The sequence below is a fragment of the Candoia aspera genome, chromosome 1 (assembly GCF_035149785.1).
Source record: "Candoia aspera isolate rCanAsp1 chromosome 1, rCanAsp1.hap2, whole genome shotgun sequence".
Classification (NCBI taxonomy): domain Eukaryota; kingdom Metazoa; phylum Chordata; class Lepidosauria; order Squamata; family Boidae; genus Candoia; species Candoia aspera.
This window is the reverse complement of record NC_086153.1, coordinates 54,919,318-54,931,727: the sequence shown is the minus strand read 5'-3', so window position 1 is coordinate 54,931,727 and position 12,410 is coordinate 54,919,318.

Genomic DNA, 12,410 nt, shown 5'->3' with positions numbered 1-12,410 from the left:
TTGAATCAGAACTAATTCTGCCCCATCCTGTCATGGCCAGCTCAGACTCTGACGAGGAAACTGACAATGAGCAGCCAATTCCCAAGTTGCTGGACAAACCTCTGTCTGAGGAGCTGCAGGCAGAGGAGGTTGCGCCGCCCAGGAACCAGCAGGCACAGCTGCCGCCTGTCTTGGAAGAGGAGGACTCTGAGCTGCCCCCCGGCCAGGGCAAGGGCTCACCGTGCGGAGAGGAAAGCAGAGCAAAGGCGCTCTGCAAGGCTCCTAGCAGGAAAGGAGCCTTGCCCTCCAGAGAAGCCACACCGGGGTGGCTTCTATTTAGGAAGAGCAGCGAGCTCAAGCCTCTCCGCTGGCAACAGCCCTTCGTTTCCCAGACTCCGTGTGCCTTGACTCCCGACTTGAAACCTCGCGACTGTGGCTCTTCTACGTCATTTGGACCCTTGGACTTCGCTTGACCACTCTTGGGCCCGCTGTTTTGGATTTGGACTCTCTCTCAAGGCAAGCTTGCGGGACTTTGGAGGACTTGATTTCTCTACTATTTGTGCATGTGCGTTTGAGCTCACATTTCTTTTGCCGCTTGTTTATTTGCTTCACAAACTTCTCAGTAAAGTTTGTAACCACCTCTCTGGGTGTTTGTGCATGCACGGCCTGAGACAGGATCCAGATCCTCGCAGCCTCCAGACACTAGGCCAAAACCTAAACAGTATTGCCAGCCAGGGATGAATATTTATAGCTGGGTATCATATAAAGGCAGTTTTTCCTTTTTCCATTAAGTATCTATACTATGTGTGCAAGACACCAAGAGGAACAAGCTGTTTACAAAAGAGGTCTATGTGTCCAGTCTCTTCTCAAGCCCATGAATGCTACTATGTAGTGGTGCACAACTTAGTTATTTGGCCAAAGACCAAAATAGGACACAACACTGATGGTAACACACATTAGTCAGATGGCCTGTCTGTCCAATATTCCAGCTTCCAGGTGGTGTGGCTATGATACAATTCCTGTTTTCTCCAGATAGAGTTGCAAATATGCAGTAAGAAAAGTTATATGGGCCTATTTCTCATCTCTCATCTTAAAATCACAGAGTTGGAAGCAAACAAAGATCTCTAATTCAATCCATTATTGCTGAGCAAGATTATCAGCCTATAAGTATTTATTCCAAACTATTACCATCTCTACTCAGATTATCTTTACACCTATGTCTCTCTCTCTTCTTCTTCTTCCTCCATGCTCATAGAGGTGCCAGAAGGTCACATCACTGTCTTGTCAAAAGTTGCTTCCAGAGGACTTCTGAAGGCCTTGTAAAATTGGAACCACCTGTTGCCTACCTGACTATATATACTCACACTGAGCTCAGTTGCACTCCATAGAATAGGCTTGCATTAAGGTTTTTGATATGTCTAATTAATAAAACCAAAAGGGTTTTTTTTAATTTGTATCCCTTATTTGTAAAAACATGAATAACTATATATTACATGACAGGAGAGCTAAATGGGGAATGAACTGAGAATATTTGTATTTTCTGGGTATAGCCACTAATCAAAATAAACAACTTCCTATTTCATAATTTCTTTTTAAATATTAATGCAAAATGCAGCATTTCTTTCAATATGTGTAAGGAGAATCTTAACTCTGAGACAGAGTTACACAAGCTTCCTTGTAGGCAGAGGCTGATTAATAAGATTTATGGTGCTCAAGACTGAAAAAGAGTTAGAATTTTTTTTGAACTATAAAAATGCCACATAAAATATGTAACCTTGACTTTTTGGAAGGGAACTTTGCATTGAAAATATCAAAATACAATGAAGAAAGAAATTATGCCAGTTATTCAGAAAATGAGAAATCTGTTGGAAGTCCTGGCAAATCCAGCATGCCTCATTAGCATATGGATGGTTGCTCTAGGATGCAAACTCTCTGTGCTATTGAGGAAGCTGTTTGTTGCCACTCCCACTTCCTCTTCCTCTCTCTTCCCTCCTTCTTCCTCCTACTGAGGAGGCAGCAAGCATGCCGCTCTCCTGTCTCCATCTTGGGTCTAAAGCCATGTGCCTAGCCCTTTATTCCATGCAGCTCTTAGCAGCTACAGGGCTAAGAGATCACTAAGTATAGTTAAAGAACAGAAGAAACAAGGAACATCATTTTTCCACCAGAGATGGATGTAACAGAACCAAGAATAAAAGTCAGTAAGACTCTTTTTACTTTACTTTTGAACTTACTATGTCTAAGCATGTAATTCTTTATGCTTGGGAGGGCTGAGTGTGTAAGATTAATAACTGTGTTTCTCTGATGTGCACATTAAAGCTATCTAAGGTAATATTCTTTTTCTGTGAGCAGCTTCTCTACTGTGTTATAAGCTCTGCTCCATTAGGTGGTTCTAGCAGGCCACTAATTGGTTTCAAAATCAAAAATGGATTTGTCAAGAAACTAAGTTTCCTAAGATACATTGGCAGATTCTCAGATCAGCATCAGAAGTCAAACAATGGATGAACCTTACATTGTCAAGTCAATTGTCCTATATTAAGTCACAGATAATGTTCAAATCTGGCTGCTAAGAGATTATATTACTGTCTGTCTGTCTGTCTGTCTGTCTGTCTATCTATCTCTATCATCACCTATCTCAATATTTATTTACCTCCATATTCCAATGATTCTAGATGGTTCACAATAAAAAACATACAGCAAAAGAAAAAAAAAACTATACCCCTAAAAACTATCGAAACAATTCTATAGAGACAATTAAAATTAAAATCAGACAAAAATAAAACCAAAAAAAAATTTCCCACACTGTAAGAGTGACAAAAAAACAAGTAATTTAGCCACCCAAAGCCCCATGAAACATCAGAGTCTCTGCTGCCTTCCTGAAGAGCAACAGAGGAAGAGCAGCCCAGATCTTTGGGGGGAGTCTATTCTCTAATACAAGGTATCCAGTGAGAAAGGCTGCCTCCAGACTCCCACTCCACATATCTCTCAGTCTGGGGAATCAAAAGATCCTCTCCAGTGCCAAACATACAGGATGGGCCAACTCACTTGAAGGAGATGGTCCAGAAGCTACAGTAGGTGCCGAGCCATATAGGACATTATAGATTAAAACCAGTATTTTGATTTGTATTTGGAAAGCTATTAGCCAGTGCAGAATCTGCAGAATAGGTACCACATGGCTGAAGCCACTCTCATCCATGTGTCACCACATTTTGCACCAAGTGCAATTTCCAAATAACCTTTCAAAGACAGCCCTATATAAAGTTTGTTGGAATACTCCAGATTCAAGGTGATGAGTGCATGAGTCACTATCACAAAGTCCTCCTGCTCTAGAAAGGGCCAGAACTGTGGCAAAGGCTTCTCTGACCATAGACTCCACCTGCTATTCAAGCAGTAGCCATGAGTCCAGGAGAATCTCCAAGTTGCAGACCTGCTTCTTCAAGGGGAGTATGACTTCATCCAGAATGAACCAAGAGCTAACATGGAGTCAAATGGTTTCTGGACAAACAGGACCTCCATCTTGCCAGGACTAATTTTAAGCTACTCTGGTCTCATTCAGACCCATAGAGCCTACAAGCACAGTGAGGACCTCCACAGTATCTCCAGCTTGGCCTTTGGTGGAAATATACAATTGGGTATCATCTGGATATGGATGATTCCAGATCCCAAATCAATGGATAGCCTCTCCCAGCAGTTTCATATAGATGTTAAAGCAGAGGAGAGATGCCAGGTCCTGGAACACCAACCACAGGAATGACTAGCAGCTCAGCTGCTCCTCCCCCTGCACCACTGCCCAGAACTACCCACTCAGGAAGAAGTGGATCTACTGTATAACAGTGCTCCCTAAATTTGTATGATGATACAGTGCCATCCTGCCTAAGAGTGGTATATTTCAGCCTGCCCTATAACTTTCCAAGTCTACTGGATCAATGGAATATTTCATTAAAGTCACTCTAATTACTGTGCCATTTAAGGAAGAGAAAGACGTTGTTAGGTATTGCCAGAGAAATGACAACAAGCCATTAGACTGATATCCTAATATCATCCAGAAATTATAATATGAATATGGAAAAATTCCATTTTCTCTTTGTTGGTGGAAGATTATTTTTAATTGTGTTAAGATACCATTGTCTACAAAGTGCAATGAACTTACAGAACCCCTCTTGAACAAGGACTGACTGGCCACACAAGAAGGGAAAATATCGCATGGACCTTTTGCTATAAATCTAAGGCAATGTGAAAATCCCATGTAAACATGTAGCCAAAAGCTTGTTTTGGACACAATGTTTAGTTTGATTTAGAAATGAGCAAAGTCATTGTCTAAAGGAGGATGTTAGGGAAGCAATGGAACAGAATGGAGAAAATAATTACTAATCAAACCAGAATTAATAAAGGAGATCAGATACATACAAATCAAATTGTTATTTGTTTTTAAACCAACATAAAATTGTGCACATTACATTTTGTAGTTAAAATCAGATCATGTAGTTTGTAAAAACAGATTTTAAAAAAAATAAACAGTAACAAAAACACCAAGATTTCCATAAATAACTAGGAACATTCATAAGCACATGGGATATTTTGGAAAGAATAGGTTGTATGTGCATACATTTTCAGAAGTTATTCTGTGAATGAAGTCAGTTAAAAAGAGATCAGAGAAATAGGAAGAATAATATAATTTTCCTTATTAGTCTTAGTATTTCAGAACTCAGGATTCCTAGCAGTCTACTTAATTATTGGTCTAATAAACAAAATATAGAAGACAATGAAAATCCATGATCAGGTCTCAGAATTCAGAATTTTATTGTAAACTGTCCAGAGTCCCCCATTGGGGGAGATGGGCGGTGATATAAATTTAATTAAATAAATAAATAAATAAATAAATAAATTCCTGCTACTTTCCTAATGAAAAGTCAGTTTCCCCTCTAAAGCTAGTTTCCCATTTTAGAAAGTGAATTCATACACCTTACAAATCTACAGGGTTTTTTTAGAAGTAGTAAGTTGCTGGGGAAAAAAAGTACAATGTTTTTTCTCCCAGTGCTGTGTGCTGACTCTGATCACACCCATAAGACTACCATGGTGATTTGCCAAATTTAAAGAGATAAGAGACCTAGTCAAGGATCTCCATCATTTTATATAGGCAAAAAATGAGACAGAGAGTCAGTCACCAGGCTGGACAAGTAATGAAGCCAATTCTGCAACAGGAAAAAATGTACTTCTACCACCCCAATGTAGCATGATGGGGCACTTCAACTCCCATAGTTAAAGTATAGTTTAACTACAGCATAGGTAAGTTTTAAAATTAAGGAAAGTTGATTTTAAATTTTAAAAACCACTTTATTTAATACACAATGTCTTGTATATATTAAAACCATAACTGGCAAAGGCGATGTAGCTCTAGCATTTTAACAGGCTGACTTTTGTCTATAGAAGACTTACCGTGTCCAAATGCCTTCTGTTCTCCAAAGTGAAGTACTAAATCCTAGAAGAGAAGCCTTGTCGATTTTGTGGTCAACTCTGTGAGGCTAGAACAATCTCTCTTCTCTAAACATTTATGATATGAGTATATTCTCCTATATACGCAAGTCTAAGATCTACCTCACCAAGTTCAAGGAAGGTGCTTGGTAAAAAGCTGGGTTCTTACTGCTGAAGGTGTTGCAATAGTTGAGGTTTTTGGAGTTTTGCTGGTCACATGACTTACCTGAAAGGACCTGTCAGGTCATCATAAAAATGACACACGCTGCATGTATACCAAAAAAAAGGCACTTCCTCCTCTGTTTATGGTTTTGTTTTTCCATCGAAATCTTAAAGCATAAAGAGATGACACTGTGGGTCACACCCATGCCACAGGAATGTGTGTGCATTTTTAATTTGTTTCCAGCAAGCACTGTAAATTTTGATTTCTGGGGGGTGGGGGGAGGCAGAGAGCCATCACTTTTTTCTAGCATACTAAAAAAAAAAATCCTATACAAACATGAGCACAATCACACACACAAATACACACCCATATACACATCCCAGTGCCCGAAATTAACCAACTGAAGAAAATGTGCCAAGAACACAGTCAGGGGACAAAGTCCATGAGCAATCTTTGGCAACATGCCAATTGCACGAAGTGCATCCTAACTATTGCTGCAATTATCTAAATTCCAGGGAATATTTTTGAAGAACTTTTTATTGACTACCCATTTTTCCATTATCCACAACTACACGTGGAGTGCCCTAAAGTCACTCCATGCCCTAAAGATACTGCCCTAATGCTATTCTCCCTTACCCCATCCCACAATAGCTACACTTGAATATCCTGAATACTTGGGGAACGTACACTGTATACATGAGCACTCTCTTAGAAGGTATTAAGTATGCATAAACCCGATTAATGATCCATGTATTAGTATACTAATGCCAGCATGTTGCCACTGTCATATAATGCCAATCATTATGTAATGCTGTGGTAAAATGATAATGGGTGGCTATATCCCATATATTTATCTGAATGGGCATGAATGAAAAACTGAGTATGGGGGACTCATTCAGCACAGGCTAAAAAGGCAGAAACATTTTCTCAAGAGGATTTCAGCTTACACAGCATGTGGAAAACTACCAGAATGAAGAGTCTGAAGAAGACAGAACAAAAGATGGTCCTCAGAACAACAAATGGTCCCCATATGACTCAAATGAGGCAATAACATTCTGGTGGGAAAGTACCAGCTAGTGTGCCAAGGTGGCATTGGCCAAGCTTTGATGAAATGTTCAAGCTTTGTTGGAAGATATGGAAATATGTGGGAACTGTAGTCCTTGGGAACCCTAACATAGAACAAATATTATATGAAGGTATCCCATCTTGAAGCTTCGGAACACACAGATAGCCTGGCCAACTAAACTTTGAGTTGAGAAGGTATTCACAGGTTTGTGAATGAGATTTTAGTTCAGAAAGTGAACAGTAGAACCTGTAAGCCTGCATTTGTTTCAAGATGTCTGAGTCTCTGAATAAAAAAGAACAAGCAGTCCTGGAGATTCCAACCTTGAATTGATCTGGCAGGATGCATGGCATCAGAGGCTATTTCTTACCTAAGTAAAACACAAAGAAGGGTTAATATTGCATGGAAGGATTTTAAAGACCTTATTCCCCCCTTTAAAATACTAATACTAATACTAATAATACCAGACAGAAATAATAAATGCTAGATATTGACAGATTTAGATTCTGCAGAAATTGCTACAGGCAGTTATGAAAGTCAAACTTTCACAATCTGGGGGCCTTTTAGATGGACTTAAACTTCCAAAATTCCCCAGCTAGCCTGGGAAAGTCCAAATTTTCTCCTAATAGTCTCTCCAATGTTTAATATCCCCAGAACAACATTAATCTGAGAAGATGCAAAATGGGATCCAGGCTGCCAATGCAAAAGGGTGAGCAAGCCACCAGGACTCCTAGTGGTATAGGGAAAAAATTCTTGGGAAAAAGGAATGAAGCTAATTATCCAAATTTCTCAGAAATAGTTTAAAAAGTTATCCTCACTGGAGAAATGTAATGAAATAATGTCCCCATTTTCACTGCAATTTTCTTGTCCCCAAACAGATGGAAATTTTGAAAAGCTATTTCTGTTACTTTAACCAAGTATGTCGTGGACCACCAAACACCTTATGATTGGACCAGCCACTGAGCATTTCTTTCAACATTCCCAAACAGCCTCCCATCTCCCATCTTTGAAATGGAATGACAAGCTGTAGAGGACAAGTCTCTATTTGGGTGCTGCCTGCTTAATATTTCAGCTTGCTTTTTCTGGCTTTAATTGGCTTTCATGTGTGCTGATATCTGTATTATGTATAAATATTTAAAATGAATTGCAGTGATGCAAGCCTTCACTGAAACAGTCATCTAAAGCCTTTCTTCTCCAAATATGAATAGCATCACAGCTATTGCCTTTCAAGGTATTTCATATATTAAAGAAGACAGGTCAATAATTCAGGAAGTGTCCTTTCTAAGAGTAACATTACATCTCATTTTCATGAAGCTTTATAATCAGTCATGTCCACCTGTTGCAGGAATGAACTCCACTGGTGAATGGATTCTTCTTCCTCCTTGCAGCTCACCTCCCCACCCCCCACATCTTTCTCCTTTCCTCCCTTTCCATTCCCAGTTCTGTTCCAGAACACTGGGGACTTCCAGCACAGATCTGAACAATGAGAGTAAGAGAGCAGATCCTCTTAGCTGAAGTCTATTTGATATATCCATGGAACCGATGCTTAATGGGGCTGTCTGCAGGGAGTAAAAAAAAGTCGAGAAAGGACACATATAAAAAAGGTACAGAGCTTCAATTTGTGTGGTTGCAGCTGCCTTCTTGACTTTGCCCTGATGCTTAACCTAAAGCCTCAAATCTGGTCTCTAGATCTCCTCCTAAAGTTGTCCATTTATGGAAATGTAAGTTTTTAATGCGAGAAAAGTAATTATTATGTGCATAAACTTAATTTAAACCAAACCAAAGCAAATTTCATCTAATGGTCTCCTATACTACCCCCCTACCCCTATCCCCAGTAGCCATGGCATGCTATTCAAAGGACCACCATAGCTATTAACCTGAAGATAGTTGCATTCCGCTGGCCAATAGAATTGGAAGATGACAATGTAGAACCCTAAATTGCTGCTTTGATGTGACCAGTACTAAATATATACAACAATATAACCCCAACCACATGTATAATTGGCTAATTACTGGCATCATCTCCATGTAACCAACTGGGCAGGTGTTGTATGTTGTGTGTTTGTGTGTGTGGAGATAGAGAGAGATTCTAGTACATGTTGTTAATCTTTTTGTAAGTTGCCTTGAGTCAATAGTCAACAGCCGTATAAATCCAATAAAGTAACAAACACACACAAACTAAATAATAAATTTGCTCACTGTAAAATATACTTTACAAAATACCTTGGTGATCATTTTTAAAAGATGTGGGTTCCGTTGTTTTAAATGACATTATCTTACAGCTGAAACAAAAATGCTGAGGTCTACAATTGGAAAAGCATTTTTACTAAGAAAATACTCAAGTGAAATACATTCCTTGTTTCCTGAAGTGGTAAAACTACGAAAAATAAACTTGAAGGCTTTATAAATGGCAAATACCTTTTAGTTTTCTATTTACCTCTTCTTGCCCAACCCCTTTTTCCTTTTGTGTTGTGCCATTTAAATTGTAAAGTTGAAGGAAGGCATTGTTGATTTCTGATGTTCAAAAGTTACTCTAGTAGTCACTTTCAGCTGAAGAATAAAGTAAATAAATGTGTTTGCTTTTGAGTCAGTTTGGGCTTTCTGCTAATCAAGATGAATTACTTAACTAAGTACTCTGATTTGCTTCAGTTCAGCATAATGCTTATAAATTATACATATCAAAATAGTCATATAACATATACTGAGAAGGATCAGCCTTTATTTAGGCATGTGTAGTTCCAACCTAGCATAGATAATTTCTAAGTTTTATTTTGCCAGTGTATTAACAAAACAAATGGAAGAAAAGTTAGAATGTTTTAAAACTCATCCTGGATCAGGCTAAAGGCAATGGATACCTTTTTAAAAAATGTTTGTTTGGAATGGGGATTATACAGTTTAATTTTTCAATTATTTTTCCTGATTTTTTTTTTTGCTTCTCAACACATATTGAATATATTTTAGAATGTTAAATGATACTATTTCTTGCATTCAACTGGAAATAAATTATTTCAATACAGAATTATTCAGTTCAAAACCAACTGCATCATTAATCTGATGAGTATTATATAAGTAAATAGTAACTGATAAACAAAATGTTCTTTTTTGCATATTCCATATTTTCTGTTACTGAACTGTTGCATCAGTAATAGAAAATATCATTTGCTCATCACAGTTGCTTCCACCAGTTTGCATTTTGTTTCTCTGGAATTACAGAGAAAGTGCAATTTTACAGAGTTCCTATCCTTTTCCTTCCATCCGAGGATCAGACTATTCATTCTTTTGTTATCCCGTTTTGAGTATACAGGTAGCTTACCGACTGCCTTGTGCAGTGACTGTTCAAAGTTATGACAGTGTTAAAAAAAATACCTTTGTGACCAAGGTGTGCATTTATGACCTTCACAGTGTCCCTCAGTCACATGATCACCATTACAGTCAGTACACATTGTCCTGTGCCTGACCCTTTTTTTTTTCCTCCTCACAGAGTGGAGAGTTTGAAGATGAAGGGATTACAAGAGAGCAAGCAGGTACACCATGGGGAATACACCAGCTGTTTGTCTAGTGCAGTTGGGGCTGGGAGCTGCAAGCGTGCTAGGCAAACAGCCGCTGTATGGTATGCCTGGTTATTCTCTTGTAATCCCTTCCTCTCCAATCTCTCTGTTCTGTGAAGGTGAGGGGGGGAGAAAAAAACGGGTCAGACACAGGAGAGATTACTTAAACAAGCGATCTCTTAGGCAATCGCTCCTGTACCTGACCCATTTTTTCTTTTCTTCTTCCTCGCAGAGCAGAGAGATTGGAAAGGAAGAGGTTACAAGGTGGGCCTAGAACTCATGGTCTCCCAGTTTCTAGTCTGGTGCTTTTAACCACTACACCAAAATTATTTACAGCTCTATATACAGTATATTGATTGAAGGCCTTTCCCCACTCCCAAGTTCTATTGGTAATGTCCTTGAGTTGGCAGAAAATTACACTGGAATGAAATTTGCTGTTCCCAGTCTTGTTCCTGTCATTGCCAATCACCTGACTTCCTTCCAAGGTAATGAATAACAAAGCCTAATAAATTTCTTCTAGAGGCTGCCCTTAGATGATGTCAGAAATAAGGTGGAGAAAACTACCTTAACACCAATACAGCTAAATATGACTTTGGCCTGTGTCACTCATGATAAGGAGGAAACTAAATGCTGCCAGGTCTTCACCTGGGCTGTGATTAGGTGCAGGTGGGGCCTGGTCTGAGAAAGTTAAAAAAAACAAAACATGGATGCACTACATGAAGAGCAGATAGACTGAAAACTTGTAACAGCCTTTGATATCTTAGAGTTTAGGCTTGAGAAATATAGAATACAGTGAAATGAGTAACTAAGAAACATTCACTACCTCAAAAATAAGCATTACTGAACTTCTGGAATACATGTTAAGTTGTAGAAAACATGGACAAGAAAGCTGACATTCCAGCTTAGAGATTTTGAAACTGAAAAGAAAGAGGTCAACTTAGCAAGGCTGAAGAATGCCTGTCTGACTGCATGAGAATGCATTTATTCATTTTTGCAGATTCTTTCAGGTATGTACCCCTCTTCCCACCCCAGACTACCTTATCCAATGTGTTCACACTAGGTGAAGAAACTTAATTTTTCCATAGTCCAAGTAAAGTTTCCTTTAGCTGTATTAACACTAGGGCTAAAGAGCAGGATCCCAACACAAAAATACTATTGCTTCTGGTACTGTTTACATGAAGGCACAAAGACAGTAGAGTATCAAAACTGGCTAAAGTCCTGTAAACCATAGTTACTGCTTCAAATTATAAACAGCAGAGTAAACACCTTGAATCCAAGATGCTCCCTCTACAGATGGAAAGTCTTATATAACTGTGGAGGTCTTCCAATTCATGGCTGGCAGAATAAGGAAGAGATCTATTCATCCTTCTGCCTGAAGACTCTTCTCCAAATAAGCCTGGTCCGGCAAGTTAGGCAATTTCAAGAAAAATGGATTCAAGGTGTTAGTTGGTTGAGGCAAAGAAGAAGATTATGACATCCCAATAACCAATGAGTATTTTCTACTACACAGCAGACCAATTGGGCTAATTTAAGGGGTACAAGATATATTTGGGTGGTGGGGAAAGATTCTAGTATCTGCTGCCTGAAACAATAGCTCCACTTTGCTGATAGATGAGCCACCCTTGCTGGCAATGATTGCTTACATTGATCTCTACACACGTTAGAGCATGGGCAGACAATGTTTATTTGGGAAGTCTAGAAGTGTCCTGAAACCATCAGGTAAACTAAGTTGAAAATTTACACATCTTTGAGAAGGATGAGGGGCTTGAACATACATTAAGACTCACAATGTTTAACATATCTATTTTGATTTTGATTTTAGGCAAAACCTGGAAACCTGCTGTTTTGCTGTGATCTGAGGTTACTTTGAAGGATGTAAATTATTTATCATATTGTGCGTAGCTTTGAGTCATACCCCCCCACCTTTCTTTTGTTAGAGGCCGGAAAAGATGAGTAGGGTTTAATGTTGGTGAGGGTACTGCTCATGCAACGAGATCTTCCCCCATCCTCTTGAGTAGAATTACAACATAGGTTCTCTCCACTTGTTCCCTCATAATTTGCTCCAGAGCACAATGGACAGAAGCAGGAAATGGAAGAACCCAGATCACTCCTCCCATCCTACTCACTTCCCAACATTGGCTAATTCTTTTTTTTTTTTAAGCATACAAGGCCAAATAACATAACAAAC